At 49.8% G+C, this 21,308-nt stretch overlaps 1 protein-coding gene across 7 annotated transcripts in view; it reads left to right on the top strand.

Annotated features, from left to right (window-relative positions):
- WAC (WW domain containing adaptor with coiled-coil) overlaps window positions 1-21,308 on the top strand; it is a 676,706-nt gene that overhangs the window by 197,089 nt on the left and 458,309 nt on the right. The gene's annotated exons all lie outside the window — the stretch shown is intronic.

Here is a 21,308-nt window from a genome sequence, read left to right as displayed (position 1 = left end):
TAGCAAATGATATCACACTCAAAGACTGAACTCAGACCAATTTTGTTTGTATAAAAATGTTAAGTTATTTTATTTCTAGAACCAAGCCAAGCCTGGCAGAGGTAAGTGAAATAAATGCTTTGCAAAATCTTATACAGTGTTTACAATTAAATGCAGGATGAAATGCAGTTTGGTTGAAATACAGGTAAATCAAAATATCGAAATTACTATACTTATTACTTTTCAGTTACTTTTTAGATTACTTTTTAAGTGACTTTTTCTACTCGGTGTGATATGCCTAAATATCACACTGGGACATTTCCTAGAGAAAAGGTAAGTAAAATCAGTTTTGCACAGTAGTTTTTCAGGTTTCCATACAAATCAACTCCACACTTAAAACATTTTTCAGAGAAAAACAGTCAATATATTCCTATAGAGAGAAATGAAGTTATCGGTTACCAGTTAAGTACTCCGTCTTTGGGGTTGTTTCCTGGGTTAGTACAATGGTTCCAACCAGGGTCAAGGATGCGCTATTGTTACACCCTCCGCGGCACAAAGGCGGCCCTGTGCAGAGTGCTGAGGCCCTGTGTTATCCAATGGGGGATAGGAGGTCTCTGGTTAGTGACTGCTTACGAGCAGGTTGTGGAAGTAAAGCTCCTGGAGTTTTGCTCAGGGCAAAGGGGGATCCAAGTTAACACCCAAAGTACACCAGCAGCGGCACAGGGGCGGTTGGGTGCAGGGTGCTGTTTTGATTTCAGTGGGGATTCTCCGGTTTCAACACAGACTGCAGGCTCTGGGACGAAGATCTTCTGGAGGTGACCACCGGTTGGAGAGGTAAGTTGGGATGCCTGGGTATTACTGGACACCATCGGTTGAGCCACCCAATGCCGTGGGACTTGGGGTGCAAGGGTGTCTTTAGGCATGGGGTTTTCCTTACCAGCTCCTCTCGGGGGGATGGGGGGGGGGTGGTCCTCCACAAAGAGGATGCAGGCTTCGCTGGGAGATTGGAGGCAGGTCAGAGACCACCAGATTTCAGGTCAGGATCGCCGGTGAGACATCCTCATGGTGTTGGGCCACTCGAACTCGGGCCGTAGCCGGCGGGTGCCGTGTGGTGCCGACTTGTGCATTTGGTCGGAGCCGGAGTCTGTGGGTGACCAAATCTATTGCTCGTGGACGACAGTCTTTTCTGTGGAAGGTAGGACAGGTCCTTTGGGTTGTGGAGGTTGCTGGCTGCAGGAGACACCGAGATTTAGCTTCTGTTTTTTTGAGGTGGGGACAGGCCGGTAGGGCTGGGGCCAAGTCGGTGGCGTCCTCCTCCTTCTAAGCTTCAGCACGATTCTTCAGTCCTTATTCCTTTCTTCTTGGTCGGTTCTTGTCTGAAGAGGCAAGGTTCGGGGTTGCCCCTAAATACTAAATTTAGCGGCATTACAGGTAGGTAAAGGTTGGGACCAGTGGGTCCCTTCCTTGGGGTGGGTATATGGGCATATGCCTCACTCTGGTTGGCTGGGTCTCCCATGTGCAAGATGGCGGGGACAGAGTTGTGCTTCACCTCGCCTCCCTACCTGGGAACCAGTGGGGGTCAGTTGCTGGAAGCAGCAAAGTGCCTGGGTAATCTCACAAAGGTGGCAACGTTTTGAAGCTTCTCGTTCGTACTCTGCCCATCCTGGGGGAGGAGGCTTGGCACCTTGTCCCAGGAGGTGCATTGTTTTAGACCCAGCGGGCAGCAGGCTATTGACCCAGGGTTCCAGAAACATGTCTGGTGGTGGCAGCTGGTGAGCAGCCACTCAGCCTGGACACTAGTATTAGGTTGTTTTTCAGGGGGCATCTGTAAGATCCCTTTGGCGTGCATTTTTCATTAAATCCCACACTGGCATCAGTGTGGGTTTAATGTGCTGAGAGGTTTGGTACCAAACTTCCCAGTTTTTAGTAAAGCCATTATGGTGCTGTGGAGTACGTAATGACAACCTCCCAGCACCATATACTCTTTATGGCATTACTGCACTTACAATATCTAAGAATGGACTTAGACACTGTAGGGGTACATGGCTCATGCACCTGTATCCTCACCACTGGTATAGTGCACCCAGCTAGATGTGTAACTGATCCATGCCAGGGCAGTGGATTGTAGGCATTGGACACAGGGATGTGTGCCATGGTGTAAGAAAGTGCCATCTTTCTTGCATGGTATGCCCCCACTTTTTGCTGAATTGCTGATGTGCTTTGAGTGTGCCCTGGACTTCTGCCAATCAGGTGCCCAGGGCCTGTGTTCCTTCCCTAAAACTGTCTTGAAGCTAAAACCCAATTGGCATCCCTGGCCACATGTCATCCCCTGGTAAATGGTACCAGGGCATTGTGACCAGGGAAGACCCCTAAGAGCTGCAACACTTATTGTGCCACCCTTAAGGACCCTCTATATACACACACACACACCACACCACGCCACACCACACCTTTTTTTGCAGGCTGAGTGTCCTGGTGCAGAACTAAACAGTCGGCATGGCATACATCCCTGTGTGCCATGCCCACAAACCACTGCCCTGGCCTAAGTCAGTCACCCCTCTAGCCGTGTGCCCTATGCCAGTGGTATGGGCACAGGTGCATGAGCCCTGTGCCCCTACAGTACCCAGGGCCATTCCTAGGCACTGTAAATACAGTGATGCCATTTGGAGTATATGGTGCTGGGAGGTTGTCATTACGAACTCCACAGCACCATGATGGCTTCACTGAAGACTTAAACCCGCACTGATGCCAGTGTGGGATGTAATGTAAAATGCACCAGAGGGCATCTTAGAGATGCCCCCTGAAAACCTAAACCTACAATTCACGTCTGGGCTGAGTGGCTGCAGAGGCTGCCACACAGCAGACAAGTTGCTGGACCCCTGGGTGGAGCGGCCCCCGCTCTCCTGGGCCTGCAACAATGCACATCCTGGGCGAGGTGCTAGGTCTCCTCCCCGAGGATGGGCAGGGGGAAGCTTCAAAGGCATGCCGCCTCTGTGAGCTTCTCCAGACCATTTGCTGTACCCAGCAACTGGCTCCCACCAGTTCTGACCCCCACTCTGGCGGGAAAAACTGTTTTACAAAGTAATCACCTGTGTTTATATAAGGAAATCTATTGAGCTCAATGCTAAATTGTGTGTAGAATAGTGTTGCCTACTGCAACCACTGTACCTATTGTCTTTCCAAAGTTTATTGCCTTTCTGCAAAGTACTCATCTGAGGCCTCTCATATTGAGAGCAGTATATTTTTGATGCCTGTTTGTTCTAGAAATAAAATAACTATCTTTTTGATATAAAAACAATTGGCTTGGAGTTCAGTCTTTGACTGTGTGAAACCTTTTGCTGACTGAGTGTGTACAACAAATGCTTTACACTGTCCTCTGGTACTGCCTAACTGCTCGACCAAGCTACCACTTTAGAGAGTAAGGTCACACCTGGCTTTAACCTCTTATACCTCTGGGGTTTGTGGACTCTATACACACTGTACCTTGTTCTGGTCCTGTGAGAAAGTGGCTCTATATATACTGGACCAGAATATGGTACAGTGTGTATTGAGTCCACAAGCCCCAGAGGTATAACAGCGATTAAAGCCAGGTGTGACCTTACTCTCTAAAGTGGTAACTTGGTTGAGCAGTAAAGCAGTACCAGAGGACAGTGTAAAGCATTTGTTGAACACACTGTACGCAAAAGGTTTCACACACTCAAAGTGAACTCCAGGTAAACTTAAAAATATAGCCATGGGCCTGCATCCAACCAAACAAGCGCTCCAGGAGCTCCTGGCTGAGTATGCAAAAGGCCACCTCTCTGAACAGGGTGATGCCAGTTCAGAGGAAGAGGAGGAGGATAATACCAATCCCCACTCCCCCGCATCTCTAGGGAAGTAAGGGTCTCTACACCCTTAACTCCAAGAGTCAGCTTCTGGGAGCCTGGGTACCATGCAGGTGCGCTAGGCCTCAGAGGACACATTGGGGAGAGCCCCAATGAAGAGGGCAACTTTTTAGCAAAGTTGGCCAAGAGGTTGGACCTAGAGTCCAGACTCCTGGCTCTAGAGAAAGAAAGGAAAGAGATGGGCTAAGCCACCATCTCTGGTGGCAGCAATACCAATAATAAGGATAAAGAGCAATCCTATGATCCTAAAATCCCCAAAGGGATTGTCCCTAAATTTGAGGAAGCTGATGATATCACCAAGTGGTTTACAGCCTTTGAGAGGGCTTGTGATATCAGAAGACAAAAAAAACCTCTCTGTTGGGCACTCCTGTGGGAACTGTTCTCTGGTAACTGCAGAGACAGGCTTCTGACCTTCTCTGAGCCAGATGCAGGGTCTTATGACCTCACGAAGAAAACTCTGATTGAGGGATTTGGACTCACTACTGAGGAGTACAGAATTAGGTTCAGGGGGGCTCACAAAACCCAGACCCAATCCTGGTTAGATTTTGTAGACTACTCATTAAAGACACTGGATGGTTGGTTAACTGGACACAATGTGCATGATTTTACAGGACTTTATAATTTGTTTATGAAAGAACACATTTTGAGTAATTGCACAAATGAAAAGTTGCATCAGCATTTTGTAGACCTAGGTCTAATTTCTCCCCAAGAATTGGGAAAGAAGGCAGACCATTGGGTCAAGACTAGGGTGACCAGGACAGCCACTGGGGGTGACCAAAACGGTGGTTACAAAACCTCCCCAGGGGAAAGGTGGTGAGAATCCCCAGGATAAAAAGTCTGAGTCTTCCAAAGGGCCCCAAAAACCTGTCCAGGTGGGTGGGTCCCAAACTACTCCCTATGTTCCTTAGCCCTATAGGGGGAAGAACTTTGATCCTAACAAGGCCTATTGTAACAACTGTAAGAAGTTGGGACATTAAACCATAGACAAAAACTGCCCCTACAATAAAGCTCCTAAGGCACCGAATACAGCTACTCCAGGGACAGTAAATCTACAGATGGGATCAGAGGAGTGCCCAGAACAAATCTGGGAATACACTCAAGCTAGTCTAGTCTCCTTGGGGGAAATGGAGGTTGCTAATGTAGCTGGTTGACCACCCAACTGTAACAAGTATCTGCAATACCCCTCCATTAATGGAACTAGAGTAGAAGCCCTGAGGGATACAGGTGCCAGCATCACTATGGTAAAGGAAAAGCTGGTTTCCCCAGAGCAATACTTGGTTGGGAAAACTTACCCAGTCACCAATGCTGACAACATTACCACCCAGCGCCCTCTGGCTATGGTGACAATAGGGTGGGGGGAGGTTACTGGCCTGAAACTGGTAGTGGTCTCTCCACAATTGCCAGCTGACAGTCTGCTTGGAAATGACCTGGAAACCTCAGCCTGGGCTGAGGTTGAGCAAGTAACCCATGCAGCCATGCTGGGTATCCCTAGACTGGTGTGTGTGCAAACCAGAGCACAGAACAAAAAGAAGGGTGAACAAGTAGGTTTGGAGCCTGAAAGTATGGTCCAACCAACCAAGAGAAAAAGAAAGAAGACTGGGGAACCATCTTCTACACAGCAAGCTTCTCAGGACCCCTCTGCTCAGGGAGAGGACTTGGAAACCCTAGAGGGAAATGAGCCCATGGAGCTTGAGGCTTACCAGGCTGGACTCCAGGGCCCAGGGAGACCCACTAGGGAAGAGCTGTGCCAGGGTCAGCGAGACTGCCCCACTCTTGAAAGTCTGAGGCAGCTAGCTGCTGCAGAAGCAAAGGGAGATGTCAGTGGTACCCACAGAGCTTATTGGGAAGAGGGGTTACTGTATGCTGAGGCAAGAAACTCCAATCCTGGAGCTACCAGGAGGGTGGTAGTGCCACAGAAGTGCAGGGAGTTCCTCCTGACTTTAGCTCATGATATCCCCCTAGCTGGACACCTGGTGCCAACCAAAACTTGAGAAAGGCTAGTTTGCCACTTCTACTGCCCCAGATGAACCAAAAGGTTAAGGAGTTTGTGAGCTCCTGTGTTACCCGTCAGGCTAGTGGCAAGACAGGTGGCAAACCAAAGGCCCCCCTGATACCACTGCCAGTGGTGGGGGTGCCCTTTGAAAGGATAGGTGTGGACATTGTGGGTCCACTTGAGCCTCCCCCCGCCTCCGGGAACAAATTAATTCTAGTAGTAGTGGATCATGCTATTAGGTACGCCTCAAGCAATTCCCCCTAGGGTTACTACAGCTCCTGCTGTAGCCAAGGCCCTTCTGGCTGTCTTCACCAGGGTAGGGTTTCCTAAGGAGGTGGTTTCAGACCGAGGTACCAACTTCATGTCTGCTTACCTGAAACCGGTGGGACTCTTCCTTTCTATTGCGTGAGACTAACGGAGCAAAAGACCTGCTGCCTGCACTGACCTGTGCTGAAAAACATCAGAAGCTGTTCGCCGGACCCGCTCCGCGGGTCCCGCTTCACAAGGCCAGCAACCAGGGGCTGCGGCGGATCAACGGGGCTGCGAGCGTGACGGCAGGGACTCCATTGACCAGGAGTCCCTGCGAGGCCAATTACTGACACCTGGCCCGCTCTCCCCGGAAGCCACGCCCACAGCGTACACCTATATATCCAGAATCCTGCACGCGGAACAAAGCGCGGAGTGAAGCCCGGGCAAAGGGCCGGCCGTTTGAGGCCGTTTGAGAACGGTAGAGACCGGACCGGGCTACCCCCCTTGGCTGTTTAGCTCTTTAATATTAATATTGCCCTGACTTTACTTGCTCTTTGTGGGTACCAAGGGACAATGTCTACACGTGAAAGCAGAAACAGGGCAGCCAAAGGGAAGCATTCAAACGGGACCCTCGATTTCATAACCGGGACTAATACAGCTATAGATGTTGAGATCAATAAAATGCAGCAGAGAGTCTCCATGGATCTAGATGCAGCTAGAAGACTGTCCCAGGAGCTGGCAAAGGCTAAGAAATCATCCTTAGGACACATTGCATTGGCAAAAACTCCTGAGCGTCGGTTTGGCCCAGTATTAAACACGACGCAGGCGGATGTCCACCACTCCTTGGTCATAACTTCCCCCCTGCTAGTCCCTAATTTGGGGTCACCCCATCCTTCTATCAATCTGAGTCCATCTGTGGGCGGGGCGGATCCGGCAAGGGAGGTACTAATAGTTAACTCCCAAGGGAAAAGGGGCGTGTGGGGTGTAATTTGTGTGTTATTAAAGAGGGTGCTATTCAAAAAAGAAAGCGTAATACCACATCTGCCTACTCTAGGAAGAAGGCTAAAGTGGCAAAGGCCCAGTATTTCAAGGGTGGGAAGCCCACTGCAGCGGGTGGGGGGGGGGGGGGGGGTACACCCCCTGATGTACCCCCAGTTACTGAAATAAACAGCATGAAGGCCGATGAGTCTAGTATGGTTGCAGTAGAAAGGGAACAAGACTTAGTAATTGAAGGTGAGAATGAAGGGGTACCTATATGTGTGGTAGAGGGAAGAGATGTGGAATTTTTGAAAATTGTTTGGGAAACTGTAGGAAGGTAGATCCCTGACTATGGTTGCCCCCAACTTTTTGCCTGGCGTTTTGCTGGTTTTCTGACTTAGTTGACCTGGGGCCCTGCTATACAGGACCCCAGACCCACTGCTCTCTCGGCTAAAATGGATTCCATGTACCCCAGGTACATATCTGATTGGATACTGAGTCACCTTATCAGTCCCTGTACAGTATACCTTAGGTATCCAGGGCATAGGTGTACCCAGGGCCTACCAGGGGCTGAAGCATGTATTATGCCACTCCTGGCTGGCCATCCAAAACTGACACAACTAGCTGCTAGACAGCTGGGAGCAAGAGGGTGTAATCACCCCTTGCTTTAGATATAGTATACCTATATCTAAACCTAGAATGGGCACACACATCTCCTATCAGTCACTCCTATGGCAGGCCTTAACAATCCAGGAGGCAGAGTGCTTGGAATCGTGTGAGATAGTGCTCTGGCATGAGCTGGGCCTGTCTGCGGCTTTCGGGATCTATCCCTTAGCCGTTTCCATGATAGCGTCAGACCATATACTCTTAAGTGCCTTATAATCCTCGCGGTTATGGTAACTTTGGTCTGACATTATCTAAACATGTCGTGTAAGGTGTCATACGCTTTGGAATACTACCCCCTCGCCAGTTCTGGCGACGGGGGTAGCATTCCACCCCTCTAGAGGGAGAAGACATGTTGATAGCTGTAACCCCGGTTAAAGTTAAACACAGCCTCAGCTCCACAAAATGGATGCTGCCACCGAGACACCAGTCTGCCCTTCTGCTGCTGGGAGTCCTTCCAGCAAACGGAGGCCTGGACAAAGGGTTTCCTGTCAGGGGCGGTGCTAGCACCATCCCAGACAGGATTTTGTGTATCCCAGGTAGGCAGGGCTGAAAGGAAGGTGACTGCAAGTGGCACCCCGGTGCCCACTGTGCATATGCCGGCTCAAACCAGTTCCTGGGGCACACCAGCCCCTGAGCTGGGGAGAGACCGGACAAAGGAGAGGGGTGTAACCACCCCCCTCCTAGTCCCACCCATAGGGCAGGACTTAATCGTGTGCCAGCCCCTTTTCTTAGGATGAAGGTAGGAGCAGGCCCCCTTCCCAAATTAGATCATCTTTGAATCCTGAAACTACTTTCCACGAAAGAAACTCTCGACTTCTTCTCAAGATTTCTCCCTTGTGACTAAGGAGTAGTCACCCTGCATCAGCAGGCACCAACTAAGTATCTTGCGGTTTGCTGCACGTCCTTCCTCCGGAACCAGACCGACCAGCACGACGAAACCCGGACTCCCTGCCATCTCTGACCTCTACCTGCCTCTACAGCACAGCTGAGAACCGTGGGTGCGACGAGACCAGAGGAACCGGCTATCATCAGAACCTGCACGACACTGATCCAGCACGACCGCCGAGGGACCCTCGAGTGGGTGCACTGGGGTAAGAGAAGCCCCAACCCCAAGCAGCACGAGCACCGGAGTCCAGCCCCCCAGCATCCACCACATCTGCGTGAGGCCCTTTTGCTTCTGTGTTGCTTGCCACGTTGTCCGGTCACTTGCCCGTTGGCTAGTGACCCTCCAGACGACGTCCTACGTTTGTTATTACCGCTGGTCTAGCTCCTCCAGACTGGCCCTTGTCTCCTCTTGAAGGGGAACTTCCTCGGACCCTCCTGGTCCACTCCAGACGCCATTTTGTGTCGCCACGTGGGCTTGCCTTAGCCAAGGCTTGTTGCCTCCTTCAACGGATCCAGCGTCACCAGCAGCAGACATCCGACGTGGGACAGCTCGCAGACCTCCAGCCTGGTCGACATCAGCGCCCTGGTCCGTGCAGCAGCAGAATCTAGTGTCACTTCTTCACCTGGCTGAGTGACCTCGTCCGGTGCCCTCCTGGTGCCCACCTAATCACTGGCTAGTGATTCAGAACTTGGTCCCCTCTGCTTACAGGTATCCTTCTTCACTGATCCATCCTTGGATCAGCCCGGAACATCTTCACTGGCCGCCTGCCAGCAACTACTTTCTTCAGGCTCCTGAGCATCAACGAGGATTCCCGACGACACTTGAACCCCATGCAGCCGCAGCCCCTGGGCTAGGTAAACCGAGTACCACGGTGCTTTAGCACAGGTCCACACTCTAAGTGTCCAGATCCTTTTTCGTTTCAGCTCTACCTAGTCGGGTTCGCCCGATAACACTAACTTTGCATTTTACTAGTGTCCATAGACTTTGTCCCGCATTGCGCGTAAGAGTTTCCACTCTGCACACGAAGTTCCTAGGCCTCCTGCTTCTAATCTAAGGGTTCAGCATTATAGGCCTAGCGGTTCCAAAGCCTCTGAGAATAGTTACTTACCTGCTAGTAATTCGCATTCCACTTTTGTAGTATATGGTTTTTCGTGCCCCTCGGGCATTTGTGTAAATTGTGCAACTTTAAGTATTTTCTTCAGAGTTTTGTGTTGTGCTTAGCTCCCTGACTCATAAAGAGTTCAGGGTAGTCTTGTTATAAATAAATATACTTTATTTTCAGAACAACTTGTGTGGTGTCCTTTCACTTGGTGTTCAAGGGGTAAATGTGATGGTAAAACAGCTGGCTTAACACGCCCTCTAGAGTTTAGCCTAAAGACTGCTCTTGTCCATGCTACTAGGATAGCTGGTCTATCAGGTTGACTTACAACCAATCATCAATAAGGGTCGTTTGGACTGATAGTTGTGATCACTAGAATAGTGAGCACTGCATAACAGGCCAACTTCTCACAGAAACGTTAAAAAAACTCCTACCCCCCTGGAAGTAAAATTATCACGCATAGAAAACCAGCTACTCGAGGCAGAAAAGAGCATTCTAACCTTAGCAACCCTTAGCATGGTGGGAAATAATTCTAACACACCAGGTGCAACTAAAAACAACCCAGCACCCACTGTTATCCCATCCACAATACCTGAGATTAAACCCATACCTAAACCCCGGTCTAAGGCTCTCGAATTCAAAGCTAATAAAACAGTAACAGAGGTGCCTAAACAGTTGCCTGCGCAATCTGTACCAGCCAAGAAAGATACGACTGCCCTGAGCGCTAAAGAACCTAAGACACACCAACACAACCTACAGGGGGTCAAACCCAGGGAGATGCATCGTGGGGTTTTTATAGATCTTCCCCCAGACGCAAGACTGTTTGTAGTGGTGTTAACAGGAGTTCCGGAAATTGCCTATCACCATCGGGAAGATTTTGGGTCAACGAGAAACAAGGTAATACACTGGCTGAATGAAAACATGCCGCTACCCAACCATCTAAGGAGTCAAATTCTAATGGTGCGAAGGGTACCTTGGATAGGTACTTCGCACAAATCCATTCCAGGTGATTGTATTATTGTCTCATTTGAAGACCCAAACACAGTACATCATATATGCTCATGGAACAACTAGGGGGGGAATTCGCCCATTGTAGTTAAACCACTTAATTATTTTTATCCCCCGCAAATACGTTCTAACTACGGGGGGAACTGGGCATCGCCTAGAAACTATGTTCTGGGTGGGACTGGAGACGGTTGGCAGGGTACCCAAAGCTGGTGGAATGGGGCACCCACCTACAACAGATTTAGTTGTCTTGAAGATGTCGATTGACTCTCCCCTGGGATAGTTTGTTCAACCTGTCTCGATGACACATTCTCAACATCTTGCCCTAAGCTTACGTTAACTCCATGCATCCCTGAAAATAGTAATCTTCCGGCTAGTATGGCTCGGATCACAGGGGGGGGGAGCTTCCATTCGTCCAGATGTCGATGCAGCCCCCAAGCTCTCCAGTGAAAAGATAAGCCTGGTAGTTGCAGTCGAACATGGTGGAAAGGTTATTCCCTCTCAAAGGGAGGTGTATGAAACACGTAGGTTGCCCCACGATGTGATGACTCATCCGGTGCTACCCTTACTGGATGTAGCCACCCGAGATGAAGGATCCTCTGGCAGCAGTCCCAACCCGTTATCGCTGTTGACAAGGGGGGGGGAGGGGTGTCGGCCCGGTCCCCTGCGGAGGTCCCTGGGGGGGGGGGGAAGTCCTATCCTTGTTTCCGGATGTGGCCCCTAGTATCGCCTTTGACCCTCATGTGAGTGATTGTATGCTAGACTTGGAAGGAGTTGGTGGCGAAGCGCAGAAAGTGCTTAGTTGGAATATAGCAGGCCTTGCACGGAATATTGACATACCCGATTGGAATCTATTTGTAGAGTCCTTCGGGATTTGTCTATTGCAGGAAACCTGGTGCTTGGAACCACGACACAAGGTGGGCTTTACCACCTACTTTGTGCCTGCGTCACAACCGCCTGGAGGGAAGGGCCCCCCCTCCGGCGGCCTACTAATCTGGGCGAACATCTCACTGGGTCTCCATCAGGTCTATTGCCACTAAATCGTCTGAACTGCAGAGAATTTTAGTTAGAGGGCCACGTGGGGGGAGGAAGCTCGAATTCTTTAATATCTACGTCAGAGGATCAAGGGGTGGGTCCTCCACGTTGTCCCTTACGGGTATTGAAGAGGGCCTCAGTTCTTGTGGTTCCGACTCTCTTGTTATACTAGCCGGGGACTTCAATTGCACATTTGAACCCCTGGCTAGAGAGGATATATTGGGTACTAGGGAGGATGATGCTAAGAGAGGTATCCCCCTTTTACATTGGCCCCTATCAGAAGTTGGACACAAAACGCCATTGACCTCAATGCTCTCTGTTTGGAATATGGCCTGAGGGCAACCAATGGCAGATCAAACTCAGATTCAACAGGAGCACATACGTTTAATAGAGAAATAAAGCTATTACACATTACACACTTACCTGAAACACATGTGGAAGAAGTGTGGGGTGCAGTACAAGTTTACTACCCCATACCACCCACAAACCAATGGTCTTGTGGAGAGGTTCAACAAGACATTGAAAGGTATGATCATGGGGCTCCCTGAAAAACTCAAAAGGAGATGGGATGTCCTGTTGCCATGCCTGCTTTCAACTTATAGGGAAGTGCCACAGAAGGGAGTGGGGTTTTCACCCTTTGAACTTCTGTTTGGTCATCCTATAAGGAGACCACTTTGTCTGGTGAAAGAGGGTTGGGAGAGGCCTCCAAGAACCCAAGCAGGACATTGTGGATTATGTGCTTGGCCTAAGGTCCAGAATGGCTGAGTACATGGACAAGGCATCCAAGAAGCTTGAGGCCAGCCAGTAGCTGCACAAGCACTGGTATGACCAAAAAGCTTCCATGGTTGAATTTCAACCTGGGCAACAGGTGTGGGGTTTGGAGCCAGTGGCACCAAAGGCTCTCCAAAACAGGTGGAGTGGCCCTTACCCTATCCTGGAGAAATAGTGAGGTCACTTACTTTGTGGACCTAGGCACCAGCAGGACAACCAAAAGGGTTATCCATGTGAACCGTCTGAAACCCTACAATTACAGGGCTGACATCACCATGCTGATGGTGACTGATGAGGAACAGGAAGTAGAGAGTGAACATCTCCCTGATCTCCTCTCTTCCAGCCCAAAGGATGGGTCAGTGGATGGAGTGGTCTTTTCAGACACCCTCTCTCCCCCACAGCAGACTGACTGCAAGCAAGTCTTGCAACAGTTTGCTAGCATCTTTTCCTTGACCCCTGGTCTGACCAGCTGGTGTACCCATGATGTGGACACTGGTGACCGTAACCCTGTCAAAAACAATCTATCGACAAACAGACCAAGTCAAGGAAAGCATAAAAGCTGAAGTCAGCAAGATGCTGGAGCTAAGGGTAATTGAACCCTCTGAGAGCCCCTGGGCTAGCCCTGTGGTTCTGGTCCCCAAACATCATCAACAGGGTGGAAAGAGAGAGATGAGGTACTGTGTGGACTATATATGGCTCAACTCTGTCACCAAGACAGACGCTCACCCCATTCCAAGAGCAGATGAGTTGATAGACAAGCTAGGGGCAGCCAAATTCCTCAGCACCTTTGACTTAACTGCAGGGTACTGGCAGATTGGCATGGCCCCTGGAGCCAAAGAAAAGACAGCATTCTCCACCCCTGATGGGCACTATCAGTTCACTGTAATGCCTTTTGGGTTAAAGAATGCCCCTGCTGCCTTCCAGAGGTTGGTTAACCAAGTCCTGACTGGATTGGAGTACTTTAGTGCAGCTTATCTTGATATTGCTGTCTTTAGCTCCACCTGGCAGGATCACCTGATCCACCTTGGGATCGTTCTACAAGCCCTGCAATCTGCAGGACTGACTTTCAAGGCATCCAAATGCCATATAGGGCAGGTCTCTGTGTTGTACTTGGGCTACCTTGTTGGTGGAGGCCAGGTCTAACCCTTACAGCCCAAGATCCAGAGCATCATGGACTGGGCAGCTCCAACCACCCAGACCCAAGTCAGGGCATTCCTTGGCTTGACTGGATACTACAGGAAGTTTGTGAAGGGATATGGGACCATTGTGGCTGCTAACCGGATGACAACTAACTTGGCCCCAGCCCTAATGGCCTGTCGATCCTGGAACCTGCTCCTGCCTAAATCCCGGCGACTCCTGCGGACACCCGGAGCAGCTGCTAACAGGACGACCACAACTGACTTGGTTTCAGCCCTACCGGCCTGTCGATCCTGGAACCTGCTCCTGCCCAAACTCCAGCGACTTCAGCGGACAGCAACCTTGGGGCACCCGGAGGACCTGCCTGCCTTGACCCTCTTAAAGACTGGGACTCCCATCAGCAGAGGCTCTGCTGGAACAACCCCCCTGGTGCCAGCTAGGAAGCTCCGGACCAGCCCACTCTGCACCCGCCGAGCCCGGCCCGTGCCAGAGTGATCCAATACCATGAGGACGTTCTCCTGGCAACTGGGACCCGAAGTCCAGTGCCCAAAGACCCTCCTCGACGAACCACACGACGCCTGCAGACTCAGAACCAGAGGTCCCCACCAAATGCGACCAGCTGAGGGTAAGCTTTTCCGACACCCAAAGCCACCCCGGCACCCTACAGCCCCCAGTGCCTCCCTTTGGGGTACCTACCTGTGCTCCAAGATCCAAACTTACCTCTCGACGTGCTGGTCGCCCCTGGAGAGTCTCCATCCTGAGCCTTTGTTCCCTTTTGACCTTTTCCATTGGATAACATTGAGCGCCCGACTGCTCAAAAGCACTCTGCACCCAGCTGCCCGAGCACAGCTGGCTGTGCCACCTTTGTCCTATCCTGCTACCCCCTTTACCCTGAGCAAGTGACCAGGAGCCCAGCTCCCACAGCCGTGTGGCCTGCTATACAGCAGCCTCCAACCGGAGTCCCCCAGTCCCCCATTGGATAACATTGGGCCTAACTACCTCTGCACCCAGCCGCACCTGCGCCGCTGAGGGTGAACCAACTGTACCTACCTGACCCTGGGGGACCCCTGAGTGTATGCCCAGAACCAAAACTTCAACAGTCGAGGACTCACTAGGAAACCGGTAACTCACTTACCTGCCATTGAATAACATTGACTGGTCTGACTCGAAAAATCTTCTAAGTGTCAACTTTTGAAAACGTAAAATATTCCTATCAAATCATCCAAATTCCAAAATACTCACCTGTAATCAGGAGAGGAGCCAGTACTGTACCTTGTAGCCCAGTGCTGAAACGCAAAAGTAATCCCTAGCGGGTTTACTAGTAACTTGTATTTTCCCCATAGGAATCCATTGTCTGCTTTTCTATGAAATTTGTTCTACGTGTCTACTTTTGAAAACTAGAAATATTCTTTAAAAATCATACGAAATACTGAAACGCAATTACTTACCTGTTTTGAGTTGAGACCCCAGTCCTGGCCACAGGAGACCAGTACTGGATTACGAAAGTAACAAGATCGTACCTTACCTGCAACCTGAATTTCCTCCCAATGGATAACATTGCCAGATTTCTGTTGGAAAGTTTCGAAGTGTGAACTTTTAAAATAGCTTTTTATTCCTGAAAAAGCACTACAATAACTAAAACGTTATTGCTAAACTGGTTTCAGCTTAGACCCCAGGACTGAACCTAGGAGACAGTCCTGAGATTACCAAAGTAATCTACAAAGTAATCACCTGTGTTTATATAAGGAAATCCATTGAGATCAATGCTAAATTGTGTGTAGACTTGTGTTGCCTACTGCAAACCCTGGACCTATTGTCTTTCCCAAGTTTATTGCCTTTCTGCAAAGTACTCATCTGAGGCCTCTCGTATTAAGAGCACTATATTTTTGATGCCTGTTGGTTCTAGAAATAAACTAACTATATCTTTTTAGTATGAAAACAATTGGCCTGGAGTTCACTTTGAGTGTGTGAAACCTTTTGCGTACAGTGTGTACAACAAATGCTTTACACTGTCCTCTGGTACTGCATTACTACTCAACCAAGCTACCACTTTAGAGAGTAAGGTCACACCTGGCTTTAATCGCTGTTATACCTCTGGGGCTTGTGGACTCAATACACACTGTACCTTATTCTGGTCCAGTATATATAGAGCCACTTTCTCACAGGATCAGAACAAGGTACAGTGTGTATAGAGTCCACAAACCCCAGAGGTATAACAGAGGTTAAAGCCAGGTGTGACCTTACTCTCTAAAGTGGTAGCTTGGTCGAGCAGTTAGGCAGTACCAGAGGACAGTGTAAAGCATTTGTTGTACACACTCAGTCAGCAAAAGGTTTCACACTCTCAAAGACTGAACCCCAGGCCAATATTTTTTATATCACAGATCAGTGATTTTATTTTCTGATGGATACATCTGCCAGTGGATTCCTCACCTTGTGAATATCCCTCTGCGTCAGCAACGTTCGGAAAATTCTTCTGTAGCACGCCGGCGTGGACGAACTTAAGGAGCACGGCATCGCACGCGACTCCGCTGACTTCACCGACCCCATAATAGGCCTGCGTCGGCGTGATGACATCAGTTCCCTTTTTTCTGCGTCGTCGACGCTAACGGTTTCGAGTGATCTTCTGTTTCGTTTATAGTAACTTTGTTGCTTTTGAAGGATTTCCGTATTATTCCAGTGTCGCTGTCTTCTGTCGATGTCGTCTAAGAAGACTGTTTTTAAGCCGTGTGAAGAATGCGGAAAAATGATGTCCTTCACAGATCCGCATAATGAATGTATATGGTGCCTGAGTTCAGATCACGACGTCCAAAGTTGTCGATCCTGTTTGAAGATGAATCCGAAGGCTCTTCGTGAATGTGAGGCTAAACTTCTGATTGCCAAGCTAAAAGGTAAAGAGACCAAGAAGAGTTCGAGGTCGAGGCGCTCGAAGTAGAGGTCCCGGTCGAGGTCAGCTTCGAAGTAGTCTTCGGGTCATGTTTCCAGATCATCAAAGAAAAAACATAAAAAGAGGAAGCATGGAGCAAGGCACCATTCGGGAAAGGAGTCGGATTCGAAAGCGAAGTCATCGGATTTGAAGGCGAAGTCGTCTGGTAGACGGCATCGTAAGGACATGGTTTCTCCCTCTCCAGTTCGAAATCCTAAAGGGGGAGTCCGCACCTCTGGAGTCGACGGAAAAATCACCGACTCCGGTGTCGAATCCTTCTCCGGCTCCTTATCAGGATCCAGGACATGAAGAGAAAGAGGTTCCTGTTCCTCAGGACTCAGCGACTCCGGTTCACCAGCCCGAGGAACAAGAGGAATCTATTCCGGTGCAGTCTCCCCAGGAGCAGCCGGTGGGTTCGTATCCTCTGTTTCTGGGTCCAGGACAGGACCCCTCGCATTTTTTAAACTCCATGTATGGTGTTTATGCGAGAGCCATATACCCCTCTGGAGCACCGGCTGGTCCCATGGGTCCGTTGTCATACAATTTGGGTGTTCCCCAATCTTATGCTTAGGCACTGTTTATGCTGGCGCCGGCTCCACCTTGGCATCTCTCGGCGCCGCCGAGGTCATCAACGCTGTTTACGGCTTCACCGGATCCGGACCGACCTCGAGATCTTCCAACTCTAAGTTCGACTCCGGCACCAGCTCCACGTTTGACGCCGGCTCTGGCGCTTTCGGAGTCGATTCCGGATCCGTCTACGTTGCTTCGAAAGGAGAGGTCGAGGCGTGAAGCCCAGCGCCTTTTGGAGGAGCAGAGTTATAGTAATGCTGAGTATGAAGAGGGTGAGCTTCAGGATCAGGAGGATGATTGTTTTGATGATTTGAGAGAGGCAAGTGGACTAGAACGGTCTCCTGATTGGGATTTAGCCTCGGTGTCGGATGCTCCTTCTAAAGATGTGGCTCCATACCATGTGGTTATTAAGAAGGCTGCGGATTTGCTGAACTTGACTTTGCCCACTGCTGAGTATAAATCGAACATTCTGACTGAAGTCCTCCATTCTCAATCATCTGTTGTTGAGCCTATACTTCCTTTTACTTATGCTCTGACGGATCCTATCTTGGAGGTGTGGAGTAGGCCTCTTACAGCTCCTGCGGTTTCTAAGGCTGTTGCAAGACGTTAGAGTGGCTCCTAATGACCCTGAATTTTTGTCCACTCATCCCTTGCCGGAGAGTTTGGTGGTGCAAGCTGCCTGTTCTAAAAAATCTGCAGGTGCTTTTCCCCAGGTACCTGGTGATAAGGACTCCAAGAAGCAGGACCAATGTGCCAAGAAAGTGTTTCTCATCAGGCAGTATGGCCCTTGAATCTACAAATGCCACTTGCCTACTGGGCCGTTATATCCATGCCTTGATGGATACTATGAAGCAATTGTCTCCTAAACTTCCTGAGGAGGACAGAAAAATCTTTAATGAGCTGATTAGTGACACACAGGCTGCTTTTCGACAGGTCATACAGAGCAGAATGGACACAGCTGACTCAGTTGCTAGAGTCATGGGCTCTTCAATTGCCACCAGAAGATCTGCCTGGTTAAAGACTTCCGAGTTCTCTGCAGATGTTCAGGCTGCTTTAATGGATCTGCCCTTTGATGGTTCAGGCCTTTTTGGTAAAAAGGCTGATGCTGCATGTGAGAGGTTCAAGGACAGCAGGGCTACAGTCAGATCTTTAGGTTTGCAAACTAGAGGATCTGTGGGCAAAAGATATAGGGGCGTTGGAAGATCTTCTGTTCATCCCTACAAGCAATCACAGCAACAGCAGCAACAACAAAATCGTTGTATAAATCTTACAGGGGAAAACAAAGAGGTCGTCCTCGAGGACGTCAGGTCTCTTCCTCCTCTTCCTCTACCCACCCCCCTTCTACTACAGCAAAGCAGCCCTAGATCCGCCATTCCGGATCATGCGGGTCCTGTGGGGGGGTCGGCTTACTTATTTTCTACAGGATTGGGAATCGGTTACATCAGATCTTTGGGTTCTCAATCTTGTAGAGAATGGGTATGCTCTTCCCTTTTGGGAATTCCCTCCAAATTACCCTGCTTGCCAAGGTTTCTGCTCGGAGGACCACCTGCTACTTCTGCAGGAGGAAGTCCTGGCATTGTTGAGAAAGGGTGCGATAGAGGTGGTTCCGGAGCAAGAAAGGGGTCAGGGATGCTACTCCCGGTGTTTCCTGATCCCCAAGAAGGATGGCAGACTTCGTCCAATCCTGGATCTCAGGATCTTGAACTTTTACCTGAAGCAGGAGAAGTACAAGATGCTCACCCTTGTGCAGGTTCTTCAAGCGCTGCTGGAAGAAGACTGGATGGTGTCGATCGACTTGCAGGATGCATATTTTCACATCCCAATCCTGAAGTCGCAGAGGAAGTATCTCCGTTTTACGGTGGGATTGCAGCATTACCAGTTTGTGGTCCTTCCGTTTGGTCTTACTACTGCGCCTCGAGTCTTCACCAAGGTGATGGCTGTGGTGGCGGCACATCTCAGAAGGTCAGGGATTCCAGTATTCCCTTATCTGGACGATTGGCTAATCAAGGCGGAATCTCCAGAGAAAGTGCTCCATCATCTGCAAGTCACAACTCAGTTGTTGTACAGGTTTGGTTTTTCGATAAATGTACCCAAATCTCACCTGGTGCCCTCCCAGCGCAACCTGTTCATTGGTGCGGTACTGGATACAACTGTATGTCAGGCATTCCCTCCTCCACAACGAATTTGCGACATACAGAAAATGATTCCTTTATTTCACCATGGAGCGGTCGTTCCAGTCTTGAAGGTCCTTCGTCTGCTCGGTCTGATGGCTTCCTGCATTCTGCTGGTCAACCATGCACGCTGGCACATGAGGGCACTCCAGTGGTGCCTCCGCAGGCAGTGGTATCAGCACGGCGGAGATCTCAGGGAATCATTGAGGATCTCGAGAGAAACTGCAGCGGATCTGTCTTGGTGGAGCGTGGAAGGCAATCTGTCACAAGGAAAGCCCTTCCATCTACTTACATTGGTGGCCACGGTGATAACGGATGCATCCACTCTAGGGTAGGGTGCTCATCTGGGGGATCTGGAGATCAAGGGTCTTTGGTCTCCAGAGGAAAGGTTGTTTCACATCAACCTTCAAGAGTTGCGGGCGATACGTCTAGCGCTCAAGGCCTTCCTCCCTTCCCTTCCCTTCGCGGTCGGTCGGTTCAGGTCCTGACGGACAACACCACCGCGATGTGGTATGTCAACAAGCAGGGAGGAGTAAGGTCGCAGTGTCTCTGCAGAGATGCTCTGTGTCTCTGGTCCTAGGTTCAGGATCATCAGATTTGTCTGATGACCAATCTGTCCGGAGTTCTGAACGTGCGTGCAGATGGAGGGGCAGGTTCAACACCCCCACCTCAAGACCTTATACCTTCATGCCTGGAGATTGAACGGGCAACCTGAATTCCTATTCTCTCCACATGACGCGGTGGATGTCATTCTATTGGCCAGGCGTGACTCCACCAAATCTATCTATTCTTATTGATGGTCTAAATTTGTTACTTGGTGGGGGGAGAAGTCCTTTGATCCGTTGAGGGCTCGGTTGTCTGATATTCTTCAGTTGCTCTTCCTTTTGCTCAGCAAGGGTTTGTTGTGGCTACGCTCAAAGGTTATCTTTCAGCCTTGTCTGCTTTTATCTGCCTGCCAGATCAGCCGTACTAATTTAAATCTCCTGTGGTTCTAAGGTTTCTGAAGGGTCTTACAAATACATTTCCTCCTACTCCCTTTATTGTGCCTCAATTGGACTTGAATCTTGTGCTTACTTTTCTGATGGGTTCTCCTTTTGAACCTTTGCACAAGTGTCCCATGAGACTTTTATCTTTTAAGACGGTCTTCCTGGTTGCAATTACCTCGGCAAGGAGGGTAAGTGAACTTCAAGCTCTTAGTTCAAAGCCCCCATTCTTGACCATTCATGCTGAACGAATGGTTCTTAGGACCAGTGCTGCTTTTCTGCCTAAGGTGGTAACTCCCTTCTATCTAGGACAGTCCATTACCCTACCTACTTCTATCCTCCCCCTCCCCCTTCCAAGGAGAAGGAGAGACTTCACCGCCTGGACCCTAAGAGGGTGGTGAGCTTTTATCTTGATAGGACAATAGACTATCGCGTGGATGACCAGCTCTGTTGGATTTGCTGGCTGCAGAAAAGGAAGAGCTGTGCACAAGCGCACACTTTCAAGATGGATTATACTATGCATCAAGATCTGCTACTCCCCTGGTGGGTAAGGAGCCTCTAGAGGGTATAAGAGCTCACTCCACTAGAGCAAAGTCTTCTACATCTGCTTTGTCTAGGGGTGTACCTGTAGAGGACATTTGTAGAGCTGTGACTTGGGCTTCCCTCCACACTTTCGCGAAGCATTACTGCTTAGATTCCGAAGTGAGGAGGGGCGGCTACTTTGCGCGTTCTGTCCTCCAGGATTTTCTGGTATAGGAGAGTGGACACCCTCCTCCGGGAGTGGGGACTGCTGTGGGACTCCATTCACAAGGTGAGGAATCCACTGGCAGATGTATCCATCAGAAGAACAAGTTACTTACCTTCGGTAACGCTTTTTCTGGTGGATACAGTATCTGCCTGTGGATTCCTCACATGCCCACTCGCCTCCCTGTTGTCCACTCTTCTATACCTGGGTTATGGCATTTCTTCAAGGTATACA

This window comes from Lissotriton helveticus, chromosome 10, assembly GCF_964261635.1.
Source record: "Lissotriton helveticus chromosome 10, aLisHel1.1, whole genome shotgun sequence".
Classification (NCBI taxonomy): Eukaryota; Metazoa; Chordata; class Amphibia; order Caudata; family Salamandridae; genus Lissotriton; species Lissotriton helveticus.
The sequence above is the reverse complement of the archived record's forward strand: the minus strand, read 5'-3'. Positions and strand labels throughout refer to the sequence as shown.